Raw genomic sequence first — 16,364 nt, forward strand, 5'->3', positions numbered from 1 at the left:
TATTAAAAACACCTCACCTCCACGTTATTAAAAACACCTCACCACCGCGTTATTAAAAACACCTCACCTCCACGTTATTAAAAACACCTCACCTCCACGTTATTAAAAACATCTCACCTCCATGTTATTAAAAACACCTCACCGCCACGTTATTAAAAACACCTCACCTCCACGTTATTAAAAACACCTCACCTCCACGTTATTAAAAACACCTCACCTCCACGTTATTAAAAACACCTCACCTCCACGTTATTAAAAACACCTCACCTCCACGTTATTAAAAACACCTCACCTCCACGTTATTAAAAACACCTCACCGCCACGTTATTAAAAACACCTCACCTCCACGTTATTAAAAACACCTCACCACCACGTTATTGAAAACACCTCGCCTCCACATAATTCAAAACACACCACCACATTATTCACAACACCTCACCACATGTCGCTATCTAGACAGACTTGTTTTAACTGAGGATAAGTACATGAGTTGACGCCTGGTGTTGGCTTAATGGTTAGGATGGTGGGCTTGGGATCCTATGATCCAGAGTTCAAATACCACTCGGCTGTTGAATTAATACCTGGTGGGATTAACTCTGCCTGTCATCCTTCCGAGGTCGGCAAAATTAGTGCCAGCTTGCTGGTATACTGTATCGGAGAGGCGTCCCATCCAGTATTGTGTCCAATAGCCAAGGAGACTGCTTAGGCAGCACCAACACTCTGCACAGAGAATGGTCCCAATGGATGGATGGATGGTTGAAGTGGCTGGCTTGGGATCCCAGGGTCCTGAGTTCAAGCCCCTGCCAACCAATGAATTAACACCAGGTGGGGTTGACTCAGCACTGTTATCCTTCCCAAGTCGGTGGAATGAATACCAGTGTACTGGGGTAATAATCATTCAGGGTAACCTGTGTCAGAGTGGTGACCCGTCCAGGATTGCACTTCTTGCCAATGAAACTGCCTCGGCAGTCCTACGCACATTTATGGCATGAAAGGTATGGTACTGTTAAGTACGTGAGTTGCCGTATTGTCATGATTTACACTAAGCAGAATTCAAATATTAATTTTGCAAATTTCTTTGTTATATTCATGATATTGCCGTGTCCAGTGGGTCTGTCCCTACTTGGATGGACGGCCAAATACTTCCCCTTGGAGGCTTACTGCGGAGATTCTCGGAGATTATGGTGCATGCACGTGAAGGAAATGGTGGGATAAAAACAGCCAGGAGCTTTACCAGGATGATAGCACAGCACAGGGGTTTTACTCTCAAACCCACAATAGATATACGGACACCAGCAACTTAAATAAATAATGATTTAAAAAACAGAAAGATCAACAATTATAATGGGAATGAATCAAGACGTGACAAAACCTAAATCTAATTTTGAGGCCCCTCCACACTGACTCAAATGGCTCGACACGAGGCTTTGGCTCTGCTCCCACATGCAGACAAACTCACCTCAGCACGAACACAAGAATCGTGCAGTCTTCTTCATGCGTTGAAGGAATGCCAGCCGTAATGCCCTGCTCTTTTGACCGCAGATCCTGCCTCTTTTGCTTCTGTCCTGCTTCAAGCCTTCTTCTCCGAACATGTCTCTCTCCTCCTGCAACGACGTGCTCCCCGTTATATTTTCAGACGTGCGCCGTTCTCTCCGATCGCCTCCCTTCCGCCGAACTCCACTTATGTGTTCACTTCTGATCTCCCTTTGACGTCATGCCTCTCAATCATCCACCCCTGAGGGCGTAGTTTCACCCTACGTCACCCTTGGAGGTGGGGCTTCTTGCCTGCTTGGTAGTGCAGCTCGGTTGTAATGGTTGTTGTGGTTATAAAAACGTAATTCTATCATTGCTGGTTTGTAATACAAAAACATAGGGAAAAGTCACAGGAGGGCAATTACATACTGGGAGAAATTATCCTTAATCTCTATCTAATTAACACCGCACCACCAACCCCCCCCCCTCCCCCATGTGGTGACAAGTAACACTTAAGCTCACAGTTTCCCTACTTAGTTTACATCAAGATTTCTCCTACACGTCCACGGGCCAAGCAACTCCATACGATCCTATCTTTCCTTTGAAATTCCTCCATCTACCCCAGAAACATAACATAACAATATTACATTTTTAGATTCTCGTGGAGGATCTCTAAGTCTTACTCACGTTGTTGTTCTTGTGGACTTTTTTTGTTTCACAGCCTCCAGTTTTCATCGAAACTTCCTGAAACTTGGCGTATATATGTAAAAAATACCCTGTGCAGACAGTAACCATCTCCGATTTTGAAAATTCCTCTGAGAAAAAAGGTTATGACGTCAAAATATCTCCGCTAATGGAAATCGCCTAAAAATTAATCTCCGAAACTAGGCAAGCTTTTTGAATTCTGTTTGCAGGAATCAAACAGGGCGCACATATGATACATCACTATGACTTCATATCAATTTTTATGACGTCATTCCTATTTTTTGACATTTTTTGTTTCACAACCCAGAGTTTTCATCGGATCTTCGTGAAACTTGCCATGTATATGCAGAAAGCCCACGCACAGGCAGCAACCATCTCCGATTTTGGAAATTCTTCCTTGAAAAAAGTTAACGTCATAATATCGCCACTAATGGAAATCGCCTTAAAGATTATCTCCGAAACTAGGCAAGCTGTTTGAATTTTGTTTGTGGGAATCAAGCCGGGCATTAGCACAGATCATTTATCGCAAACCTGACACATCACAATGACGTCATATTCGTTTTTATGACGTCATCATTAAGAGGACGAGGATCTTAGCTCATTCGAGCTTGTTATAAGCAATTGAAGTTGAAGATTTCAGTGGAAAAAAATTTTTTTGAAAAGAAAATACCCTTATGAGGTACAGTACATATGGGATTGGTAGTTGCATCCCAGAAGTTTGGTACAATTTCGCAAACGTTTGAGGGAGTAGTTCAGTGACAACACAGGACAGGACAACACAGACACTGCACAGATGTATATATAAATGTATCCTTTGTGATTTTTACCTTGAATTCCCATTTATGAGCGAAAATATTTTAAGAAGCTGCATGACATGCATATTGGGATTAAATAGAGGCATATACAAGAACCAAATACTTATTTATTCCAACAAATTACACATCAAGTGCAGTTTTTACATCAAATTTTATTTAAGTGTGCAATATCTCCAATAAATTGGGCAAGCATAGTTGCAAAACGGACATGGTACTCATCAAAATGACAATATGGACTCAAATATGTACATTCAGCGGTATATTTCAAAGTCGGTATTATATAGGAAGCCTTCGAGTGAGGACTTGTTTTCCGACCCTTTTTGAAATCTACATGCTTTAAACGATAAATATGCAAATTTTCATACTTCCTTCCAGAAGTGAACATCTCTTTCAATTTTTGTCGCATATCCGCCTGACTACAGCCTGAACAAGGTTCAATCACTCACCTTCGAAGTTTCGCGAAGAATGCCTTAAGTTGTCGAATTCTTCCGATTTGCACACAAAGTTGGCAGGAGGGTCTGCGCAGCCCTCACATGGGGCCTTTTCACGTGTCGAGGTAAAACGGTTCGATTTGCAATTCAACAACACAATCGGTCATTGATCGATGTCCCAAAGGTCATTCTGTCAATAATTGAATCCCTGATGGTCAGTCCGAAGGGATTCTTCGCAGTGGAATTGTACAGTACATTATAGCCTCGTTATGTTTCTGTTGCTTTCGTGGAATTACATTTTGGGTCTAGTGCATATTAACAGGTATGATCTGTAGACCAATGACATGGACACACATAGCCCATGGAGCACAAAGCAGGATGCTTGAAGAAAAGCCCGAAGGAGGGTCAATGTTACTCCATTAGTCCCCAATGTAAAAAGGCAAGCAAACTAATTTTGGGCTGATATTTTTTCAATAACTATTAGAAACACCCGCGTTGACAGACAGACAGATAGACAGAGAGACAGACAGACAGACAGACAGACGCAGGCACGCTGAGACCGAGCTCCTTTAATATACAGTGTTGGATTTGGGAAAGTGTTGAGAGATTTATCATTATGTATTTGTATGCCTGGTGTTGGCTTAATGGTTCGGGTGGTGGGCTTGGGATCCTCGGCTCCTGAGTTCAAATCCTTCCCTGCCGTTGAATTAATACCAGGTGGGGTTGACTCAGCCTGTTATCCTTCTGAGGTTGACAAAATGAGTACCAGCTTGCTGGGATGATTGAGCCATTTGAGTATGTTGGAGTGGTGACCTGTCCAGGATTGTGCCCAAAAGCCCAGGAGACTGTTTGGCACCACCAACACTGTACAGAGTATGGTCCAAATGGATATGTTTATAATGCTCTGGATAGAGTTTGGTTCCAATGGAAATGTTTATGCTTCTCATCTCCAGATGGTAAAGTCAACAGCTTTCGCCCTTCAGAGGAAGGGAACATATATTTTTAAACTCATGCCTATGCATATTGTACGGCCTCTGAAAGAATACTACTACAATGACTGTGTGATTTGACCTGTGTTTCATGAACCGGAATTGAATGGTGCTTAGGCCTGACATTTTACGATAGCCGATTTGAGCAGGAATTTGGAATCTGTCCCAATATGCCATCATGCAAGGGTATACTTTTGCGAGACACCATGGGATACTTATCGTCCACTGGGAACACATAAAGAGGTATTATCAATATTTATTTCTCATGATTGGCTGTAAAAATGCCTTGCAGGGCTTCATGAGACAACGCTCAAAACACCATTGTTGCCATTGATAAGGAAAGCAAATAGATGATGGTGCAGAAGGAAAAGTGGAGTCTTCAATGGTGTGTTTGGAGTCCTATTCCCAAGAATAAAAAAGCGACATGGATTAATGGATTGAGTATTTAACGGTAGTGATAACAAGGAAAAAGAAGGAAATTTTATGCAGGACGAGGCCCATCATCACCCCTGCACAATACCAAGAACAGATTAAACTAGAAGGGCACTCGGAAGAGCGCACACCTCCACCTCGTAATGCCTGATCCACGAGAACATATCGAGCCAAATCAATACATGTTTGAAATATCATGCTCTACAGTATATCGTTTTTGGTCCCATCTCTCAATGGTGAAGAATCACTTTAAAAATTAAATAATTCTCTTATGCAGATCCAGATTCTGATCTTCACCAAGATCAAATCAGTTCGTCCTTGTCAGACACCCAAGCTGTCCACAAAATTTCATTTGGATCCGTCCACAACTTTTTGAGATATCCTATTCACAGACAGACAGAAAGGCAGACAGAGTCCTCTTGGGTATGTCTGCATCAAGTTTGAACATCTGGATTTTGGGATTTTTCTTCCATTCTTCCTTCCAGATTTTCTCAAGCTCTGTCAAGTTGGATGGGGAGCCTCGGTGAACATCAATCTTCCAGTCTTTCCACAGATTATCAATGGGATTAAAGTCTGAGCTTTGGCTGGGCCACTCAAGGACTTTCACATTCTTGTTGTGAAGCCATTCCAGTGTTGCTTCAGCTGTATGCTTGGGGTCATTGTTCTGTTGCAACGTAAAAATCTTCACCGCAGTCTGACGTCTTTTGCACTCTGAAGCAGGTTCTCCTCAAGGATTGGCTGTTGGACAACACACACACGCAAACCAAAAAAGACAACAAGGACAACAAAGCAGAGATAAAAAAAAAGTTTGCTTTAAAAGCACCGAGCCAATAACAAAAACAAAATGAAGAAGAAGAACCTTTCTAACCCACTGTGTTTTGTTCGTTTCTATCGGCTTTACCTATTTCATATTTTAAAATAACTCTTTGTACATCCATGAACCAAAAACATGCGTACGGCTTATGTGCAGATATAATACATCGTGGTGATACACCTGGGATCATTCCAATTGTACTGGGCTATGGACTAATACCCAGGCCTAAGGCCTGAGGCCTACTGATTTGTGCTTCTTCATGCAATGGCGGCACATGATTTTATTGTGGTGGAGTCAGGCCAGCTGTTCGTCAAATGGGTGTAAAGTGGTGTGGTGGAGACAGCGCAGCTGAACACTGACCCATCAATACTAGTGTGTGTGTGTGTGTGTGTGTGTGTGTGTGTGTGTGTGTGTGTGTGTGTGTGTGTGTGTGTGTGTGTGTGTGTGTGTGTGTGTGTCCATCCTCCATATCTCCAAAACCATGAAACTTATCAGCCTGAAACTTTGCATGCATACCAAGGGAACTCCAAGGAAGTGAATGACAGAAAATTGGGTGTTTGGGTTAATGTTAATTGAAACACACCTTTTCAAGATCATTTACGGCCTTATTTAATTAAATCCTTTATCAGGCGCCATCCTTGGCCACCTCCCTCTCTGGGGTCTTAAGGCGTATCCTCGGTTACCTCGCTGGGGTCTGAAGTCACAATCTTTTTTGGCCCGCTTCACCATGCATTGACTTGGAACAAGCAGCAACGATTTCTTCACGACAAAGTTGTTTTTTTCACTTTCCTCACTCATATTATCGATACCTACGAATCGCTGGATACATGACAATGCTTTTAAATTCCCTGAGATGCCAGCGTTCGTGGATTTATTTCATTTCTGCACATGCCATAACCTCAAGACTCTCTTAAACTAAGCCAAGTTTAAAAATGTTTAAGCTCCAGATTTGAACTTAGCAGCAGTTCCGACGGCTAAAGAGTGTTCACTTCTCAAATTCGGACATTTGATATTTCAGGAATCTCCGGGAGGGTGTGTCTTTGCTATGACAATTCGGAGATTGCTCCCGCTTGTCAATGTAGCCGATGGATGGTGGTTATGCCTGGATGGTGGTTATCTCTGCACATCAGAATGGTGGTTATCACCACACATATCCAGACAGTGGTTATGAATCCACGCATCCGAATGGTGGTTATGTCCACACATATCCGAACAGTTATCTCTGCACGTGTCCGATCGATGGTTATCTCTGCACGTATCCGGATGGTAATAATCTCCACGCATGTCCCGGCACTGGTTATCTCCAGGTGCTGGTTATCTCTGCACCTATCCGGATAGTAGTTATCTCCACGCACATCTGGATGGTGGTTATCTCTGCATGTATCCGGATGGTGGATATCTCCACACTTATCCAGACGGTGGTTACATCTGCATGTATCCGGACAGTCGTTATGTTCACATGGTGGTTATCTTCATATGTGTCTGGACTAAGGACTTACAGTGGTTATCTCCATACATGCCTGGCCAGTGGTTATGTCTGAACAGTTGTTATCTCCATATATGTCCAGATGGTATTATATCTGCACATATCCGGATGGTGGTTATCTCCGCAGGTATCTGAACTGTGGTGATCTCCACAATTATCTGGACAGTGGTTATGTCCAGACAGTGGTTATCTCCATATATGTCTGGATGGTGATTATTTCTGGATGGGCACTCCCCTCACACTGCCTTCCCTTTCTCTCCCCTCATGTTGCGTTCCCTTGCTCTCCCCTCACGCTGTCTTCCCCTCCCTTCACACTTCTTTGCCCTCCATTAATGCTGCCTCCTCTTCCCCACTCATCCTCTCTCCACCACCCCTCCTCTCTCCACCACCCCCTCCTTCCTCACTCCCCTACCTCTCTGCGGTCTCTCTACCTCCTCGCTCATCCACCCCTCTCTCTCCTCCCCATCTCCCCCCCTCCCCCACCATCGTAGACCCATAGTCCGGATGGTGGTTATGTCAGGCTGGACCCTCCGCTCACAATACCTTCCCTTGCTCTCCCCTTGCTCTCCTTGTTTACTATGACAGTTCGGAGATTGCTATCACTTGCCAATCTCGGTGATGGATGGTGGTTATCTCTGTGCATCGGAAGGGTAGTTATTACCGCATGTATCCAGACAGTGGTTATATCCGGACATATCCGAACGGTTGTTATCTCTGCATGTGTCCGGGCAATGCTTATCTCCACACATATCAGGATGGTGGTTATATCTGCACGTGTCCGAATGGTGGTTATCTCTGTGCATGTCCGGACGGTGGTTATCTCCAGACGCTGGTTATCTCTGCATGTATCTGGATGGTGGTTATCTCCACAGGTATCTGAACGGTGGTGATCTCCACATTTATCTGGACAGTGGTTATGTCCGGACAGTGGTTATCTCCATATGTGTCTGGATGGTGGTTATTTCTGGATGGGCCCTCCCCTCACACTTCTTTGCCCTCCATTAATGCTGCCTCCTCTTCACCCACTCCTCTCTCCCCCGCCCCTCCTTACTCCCCCTTCCTTCCTCACTCCCCAACCCTTTTGCGGTCTCCCTACCTCCTCACTCATCCACCCCTCTCTCTCCTCCCCTCTCTCTCCTCCCCATCCCCCTCACCCTTCCCCACCATCGTAGACCTATTGTCCGGTTGGTGGTTATGTCAAGCGGGACCCCAACTGCTCACAATGCCTTTCCTTGCCCTCCCCTCATGCTGCCTTCCCTTGCTCTCCTTGCTTAATGTGACAGTTCGGAGATTGCTGTCGCTTGCCAATCTAGGTGATGGATGGTCGTTTATGTCTGCACATCCGAATGGTGGTTATCACCGTACATATCCAGACAGTGGTTATGTCTCCACGCATCCGAATAGTGGTTATGTCCACACATATCCGAACGGTTGTTATCTCTGTACGTGTCCGGTTGATGGTTATCTCTGCACGTGTCCGGATGGTGGTTATCTCTGCACGTGTCCGGATGGTGGTTATGTCCACACATATCTGAACGGTTATTATCTCTGCATGTGTCCGGTCGATGCTTATCTCCACACGTAACCGGATGGTGGTTATCTCCGCGCATATCTGGATGGTGGTTATCTCTGCATGTATCCAGATGGTGGTAATCTCCACACTTATCCAAACGGTGGTTACATCTGCACGTATCGGGACAGTTGTTATGTTCACATAGTGGTTATCTTCATGTGTCTGGACTAACAGTGGTTATCTCCATACATGCCTGGCCAGTGGTTATGTCTGGACAGTAGTTATCTCCATATATGTCCAGATGCTATTATATCTGCACATATCCGGATGGTGGCTATCTCCGCAGGTATCTGAACAGTGGTGATCTCCACACTTATCTAGACAGTGGTTATGCCCGGACAGTGGTTATCTCCAAATGTGTCTGGATGGTGGTTATTTCCGGATGGGCCCTCCACTCACACTGCCTTCCCTTTCTCTCCCCTCATGTTGCCTTCCCTTGCCCTCCCCTCATGCTGTCATCCCCTCCCCTCACACTTCTTTGCCCTCAATTAATGCTGCCTCCTCTTCCCCACTCCTCCTCTCTCCACCAGCCCTCCTCACTCCCCCCTCCTTCCTCACTCCCCTACCCCTCTGCGGTCTCCCTACCTCCTCACTCATCCACCCCTCTCTCTCCTCCCCATCTCCCCCCACCCACCCCACCATCGTAGACCCATTGTCCGAATGGTTGTTATGTCAAGCCGGACCCTAACCACTCATAATGCCTTTCCTTGCCTTCCCCTCACACTGCCTTCACTTGCTCTCCCCTGCCCTCCCCTCACACTGCCTTCACTTGCTCTCCTTGTTTACAATAACAGTTCGGAGATGGCTATCGCTTGCCAATCTAACTGATGGATGGTGGTTATGCCTGGATGGTAGTTATCTCTGCGCATCTGAATGGTGGTTATCACCGCAAGTATCCAGACAGTGGTTATGGCCACGAGCAACTGAATGGTGGTTATGTCCGCACATGTCCGAACGGTTGTTATCTCTGCACGTGTCCGGTTGATGGTTATCTCCGCATGTATCCGGATGGTGGTTATCTCTGCACGTGTCCAGATGGTGGTTATTTCCGTACATGTCCGGACGGTGGTTATCTCCAGACGCTGGTTGTCTCCACACCTATCCGGCCGGTAGTTATCTCTGTACATATCTGGGTGGTGGTTATCTCTGCATGTATCTACATGGTGGTTATCTCCACACTTATCCAGATGGTGGTTACATATATACGTATCCGGATAGTCGTTATGTTCACATTGTGGTTATCTTCATATGTGTCTGGACTAACAGTGGTTATCTCCGGACTGCGGTTATCTCCATACATGCCTGGCCAGTGGTTATGTCTGGACAGTCATTATCTCCATACATGTCCAGATGGTATTATATCCGCACATATTCGAATGGTGGTTATCTCATCTCTGCACGTATCTGGACAGTGGTTATGTCCATACGTGTCTGGAAGGTGGTTATTTCCGGATTGTGGTTATCTCTGGATGGGCCCTCCCCTCACACTCCCCTCGCCTGCCCTCCCCTCACGCTGCCTTCCTTTGCCCTACCCTCCTTGCTCCTCTGCTTGCTCTCAAAACCCTCCTCACTCCCTCCTCCTTCCTCACAACCCACCCCTCCTCACTCCCCCTCCACCCTTGCTCTCGCTCCCTCCTCTCCCTCCCCTCACCCTACCCTCTAGCCTCTCTCCCTCCTCTATCCCTCCCCTTCTTCTTAATCTCCCTCCCCCCTCCCTCCAACTAATATTCCCATCAGCAAAGCGACGGGTTGTATTTGCTAGTGTGCAATAGTACGAGCTGAAATACCTGTTCTACGCCTGGGGAAATCTGAGTATGTGGGATCAGGGGGAATGTGGAGGGGGTTGGTGAGAGGAGGGGGAGATGATGTGGGAATAGAAAGTGGAGTGGGGGACATACCTTGTTGCCCAGGTGAACCTGAGTTTAGGGGGTGAGAATGGAAATTGGTGGGGTTGTGGGAGGCTATCTGGATGTTGGTGTGGGGGAATGTCAAAATGCAAAACTATCGTGGAATACTGGACACACTTGATGCCAATTTAGAGCCCCACAACCGTTCAGCCTCAACTTTTGCATATATATCAACACAAATCTGCCGGAATAGACATTTGCTGCGTAGCAAAATGTTGAAGTCACCATTACGTGGAAACACAAGCGAAAAAGAGTCGAACTTCACGGTAGGCACCTTGAACTAAGTAGGAGCTGATTGACTCTGGAGGGTGTAGCCATCCTCTCCATTTGGAAACAAGAGTGGGTATTGGAGAGGATATAGGACCTGTGGGTCTCACATATTCATAAGAGGAAGCTTTCTCGATGATGTAAAATATTACCATGCTTGCCGTGCTCCATATCTCTCATCAGAAAGGCAACCTCATTGCATTAAGAGGCATTGAAGCACCTCTCATGCTCAGTCCTGGACCGTCAATCTGCAATGATGACAATCTTGTAATCTCTGTTGATTGAGTCAGTCAAGAAGTTTATGGCCATCTTGAGGCTGTTTATGTAGACATTGCAGTTGTGCAGCATCTCCTGTAGGTCATGGACAACATGTTGCTTCCGCCCAGGAAACATTTTCTACTGAGTTTGCACGTCTTCTTCACCCAAGAAGTAAAGTTGCGCAAAGTTCGCATCTTCATTGGGTCAGGTCAAGTATGGAAACACGCCAGCGGCGTTCGTCTCAGGATGCGTCTGGGTGGTATTTATGTCTGGAGGGGAGTTTGTCTCCAGACCGTGTTTATCGTATGACTGGTAGAAAATTGATTTCAGACATTATTTTGTTTCCATCTTCACTATTATTCGATGTAGAATCATTTTGATGAGAAAGTATGAATCGTAATTAATGCTCCACCACACGTGTGCCTTCCCTTCTTCTCACCTCACACTGTTTACCCTTCCCACACCCCTACTTGCTCCCCTTCCTTCCTCTCTCCTTTCCCCTCCTCCTTTTCACTCTTCCTGCATCTTTTCTCCACCGCTCTCTCCCTCTTCCTCCCTCTTTTTCCCCCTCCCATCTTTAGTATTACCATCAGCGAAGCGACGGGTGGTATTTTGCGAGTGCTTAATATTCTTACCCATTTCCTTCTCGTACATTTTTTTGGCCGGCCTCGTTATTTTCTTAACTTGCCTCTACTCCGATAGTGCCTCCACTCCAGTCCTGTTAATTTAAACCTAATAAATGCCTTCTGCTTCTCCTTAATCGCATTCCTTATCTCACTACTCAACCACCCTGACCTCTTTCTGTTTCTGGTTTTACACCACATTGGAATGTACTTACTCTGCACTCTACACATTTGCTCCTTGAAAGTTTCCCATTTCTCTGATGCAGATTGTCCTATTGTTAACCTCTCCCAATCTACATCAACCAACTCTCTCCTCATGCCCTCAAGGTTTGCCTTCCTGCAAATCTAATAGCCTTACTCGAGTTGCTCTTACTCTTAACAATATGCGAACACACACAATGTTCTGGTCACTTGATCCTAAATGCTCTTTGACCTCCACCTCCTCCACAATATTGGATTCGTTATTTAAAAGGAGGTCCAACATTGCACTCCCCTCCCCCCCCCCTCGTGGATTTATCTACAAACTGGGTGAAGAAGCAATCCGAAACTCGATCTGGGAAATCCGCGGCTGCTCTGCCCTTTTTCTATTCCTGGACCCAATAATCTATCCCTCACAAGTTAAAATCCCCCATAATTCGTCAAGAGTTTTGAGTCAAGTTATGACGACACTGCAATCCAATGCAGAAGACACAAAACCACAAATGTAATTACACAGAAATTACCCAAAGAGCAAAACCGGCCTCTGTCATAACTTGTCCAAAGTGTTGAAATATTCTCCATGTGAATTCCCATTTACAAACTGAGACACTCGATGACATGTGAAAACTAGCACGGCACTCGGTAGAGCACAGACCTCTGCCAGGCTGAACAGTTTACGTTTTCTCTCCCACTAATAGGCCGAATCTGGATCCTGACCTTAACCAAAAACTAATCTGCTTGTTCTTGTCACATAACCAACTCATTTACCTCGTTTTGTCATAACTCATCCACAACTTTTTGAAATATCATGATATATATAATTTGTGGCCCTGTCTCTTAATTTTATAAATTAGGCCTATGCTGACCTTTTGACCATCAAAATAATTGGTGGTTGAATTCATTGACCTGATATGCAAATCCTGTTCAAATTTCAAGTCAATTGGATGAAAACTGAGAATTTTAGAAATTACACTTAAGTTGTTGACCTTTGGCCTATGCAGACCTCAAAAATAGTTGGTGGTTGAATTCAGTGACCTGATATCCAAATCCTCTTCAAATTTCAAGTCAATCGGATGAAAATTGACAATTTTAGAAATTTGGCCTATTTTGACCTCAAAAGTAATAGGTGGTTGAATTCAGTAATTTGTAATGCAAATGCTCTTCAAATTTCAAGTTAATTGGATTAAAATTGAGGATTTTTAAAAATTTGGCCCATGTTGATCTTTTGGTCATTGTTGACCTTTTGGCCTAAGTTGACCTCAAAAATAATAAGTGGCTGAATTCAATGACCTGATATTTAAATGCTCATCAAATTTCAAGTCAATAGAATAAAATTTACAATTTCAGAAATTTGGTCTATGTTGACCTTTTGGGCTATGTTGACTTTTTGGTCTATGTTGACCTTTTGGCCTATGTTGACCTCAAAAATATTTTGTTTAATTCAGTCACCTGATATGCAAATACTCTTCAAATTTCAAGTCACTTGGATGAAAATTGAGGATTTTAGAAATTTGGTCTATTTTGACCTTTTAGCTGATGGTAACCTCAAACATAGTTGGTGGTTCAATTCAGTGACCGGATTTGCAAATCCTTTTCAAATTTTAAGTCAATCGGATGAAAATTTATGGCGTTAGAAATTTGAAAAAGTTGTTGACCTTTGGCATATGATGACCTTTTGACCTCAAAAATCCATCGAATTCTGTCAGACCACCAACTCCACCATTTGGTGAAGTTTCCTGAACATTGGTTTAAAATTGTGAACTGTAGGCGATTAAAGGTGAGCGGACAGGCAAACAAACGGAAGCCATCAACATACTTGTCAAAAAAAGTTGATCGCCGATGATGCAGCGTCTTTTGCACCACCTTATTTAACACGTTACACATTAGATATTGTGCCTATTGTTTGTGTCCTTTTGAACGTGTCTAAAAACAGCAAGTGTCTTGTTTGGAATGATTTTCAATTTTCTTTGACTGCCAGGCAGAAAGACGAAAAAAACATTGATCTCACTCCTCTGCCGGTGCACAATCGGGACGAATTCATTGCCAAAGGGCTACTAAACTGCAGGTTTGTTTTCAGATTTGTGTTCAGAATATTACATTCAATTGAAACCAAGTTGACCCTCAATCATAAACTGATGTTTGAAGACAGACAAACAGACAATAGTCAGGGAGTAATATGCAAATATTTGATGGAATTAGGCCTTTGCAAGTACAAGCATGAAATTTGGCTCATGCGTAGATAAGTATCACAGCAACATTTTCAGATATGGAGCCACCTCCAAAGTTACCTCCCGTGATTGTGGTGGCCATTTTCCAATATGGCCGACAGGTACACAGAGGTTTACACTGTTAATTATGTTAAAAATCGTTTTGAGTGAATTTATCTGGCTACAAATACGAATAAAACAATGAAACAAAGCTTCTATATATCGTCATATATCATCATCATATTTTGTTGTATTTCTTTATCTTTGTTATTTTGTATATTATTAAATAATAAGTTATGATTTATAGAGTAATCGTTTTCTGAAAACTGTACGGGCAGATATCCAATCATTAAGAACTTGAGCTATAGCAGAGGTAATCTTTTTATCTTCCGCCAAGACAATTTGGAAACATAATTACAGTAATTATACATGTACTTAATTCTCCACATCTGCTGGGGGTAAAGAACAGAATAACCCGTGAATGGAAAAATATAGGCGCCAATTTTGGGCTATTTCAATGTACACGTTTGAATTATTTATGAACTATTACTTTCCAAAAAAGCAACAAAGTAATCAAATACAATAAACTGAATTCAAATTGGCTAACCCTGTATCAGGGTGCTGGGTCCTGGGGATCCTGTGACAGACCAATACCATATGATTAGGGTACCCAGTAATCGTGGCACTCGGATGTTTAACATTGGACTAACAGAAACCAATAATATGAAACAATTCCTTTATTACATATTAACGCGTGCTTCAAGTTCTATGAATGCCAAATTGCTCTTTGCATGCACTCCGATTTTCGTAGCAAACATGTCGAAACACGTCCTGCTTGCAGCATAGACCAAAGGGGATTTCACAGCAAAAATACGGTTCCATCTTCAAACATCACAATTTACATTTTACACCATTACACGCACATAGTGCGGTACATGGCAAAGCTGCCTTTATACTGTACATTTGCAACGGCTAACACGCCCTTTTCTACACCCACAGCGAACAAGCTCTCTGGCTGAGGTGCTAACTTCAAGCAACTTGGTCCAAAAGGGTTTCCAGTTTGCTGGAACCCACCAACCCCACTTCTCAGGAGAAGGTAAATCTATGATGGCATGCAGTGACTTCCCCCAACAAAATCCACGCTGGTAAATAGCTCTTCTGACATGTTGTTCTAGGGCTGCCCTTGTGGGAGGAATCGCATCCATAGCTCTCCCTTTCTTTGTGAATAGTTCCTGGTGTGCCTCATCAATTGTTTCAGCATTGCTTGTGCGGTCATACAAGTAAATTGTAAACTTTTCAAGCATTTTGAAGTGGTTATCGGATATGTCATCAGGTCCTTTTGAGAGTGCTAGAAAAGTATCTGTCACTTCTTCACACAACCTCCACGTCTCCCATGCAGTTCTCTTGCCACGGGTATACAATGATGACGCTGTATCACATCCTGTGCAGGCATGGAAGAATGGCAGTGCTTCAGATTTCAATGGTCCAAGGCACGTAATGATTTCATGGACAGGAATATATCTGAATGACTTTGCTGTTCCAAACGCAATCCATATCTTGGGTATTGAAAGTTCAGCCCCTGCAGCCACAGGTAAAACAGAAACATCTGTATCCACTGTACGTATAGCGCTGTGCTTGTCGCCCTGTCGTACTGCGTCTGCGAGGTGGAGGACCATCCTCGTATCAGCTCCCTCATGATCACATGGGGATAGAAAGCTGATATCCCGTTCCCTATTGCAGACGACACTGCGCCCAACGGTGCTTATAATTTCTTTCTCCGTGGAATGTTGTGCAACGTATCCGACTAAGAACGTAAACAGCTTTCTCATTCTCGTCAATTCTTAGGAATTCCTTCCAATTTCCTGGTAGACGTACGTGTGCAGCAACCCTGTGCCAGACTCCTTTACCGCGGTTCATCCTTGTCTGGGCCTTCAGACTATTATCCAGGTACTGATCCCATACGATGTCGAAGCGACTCACATTTTGGAGGTGGCGATCGAAATATGGAATGAATACCTTCAAGGCATAATCCTTGAATGTTGTAATTGCAATTGGCTTTGGGATATTCACCATTGCAGTACCATCAATAATGATAACATCAAAGTTTGGTGTGTCGCAGGTAGCTTCAATGCTTTTCTCAAGACACTGCATGAGATCAGACTTTCTTCCGTGCCGAAGCTTACCTA

The 16,364-nt window shown here is 44.0% G+C and overlaps 1 protein-coding gene across 1 annotated transcript in view; it reads right to left on the reverse strand.

The window, feature by feature from the left end:
• The window catches only part of PHLDB1 (pleckstrin homology like domain family B member 1), a 137,595-nt gene extending 134,069 nt beyond the window's left edge, over positions 1-3,526 (reverse strand). The window contains exon 1 of the mRNA XM_085875868.1: positions 3,440-3,526. The gene's annotated coding sequence lies outside the window, so the exon portion shown is untranslated. The remainder of the gene's footprint in view (positions 1-3,439) is intronic.
• Positions 3,527-16,364: the final 12,838 nt, after the last annotated feature.

This window comes from Eptatretus burgeri, chromosome 3 (genome assembly GCF_056783735.1).
Source record: "Eptatretus burgeri isolate ZD-2024b chromosome 3, Ebu_testis_v1, whole genome shotgun sequence".
In the NCBI taxonomy this organism is placed as follows: Eukaryota; Metazoa; Chordata; class Myxini; order Myxiniformes; family Myxinidae; genus Eptatretus; species Eptatretus burgeri.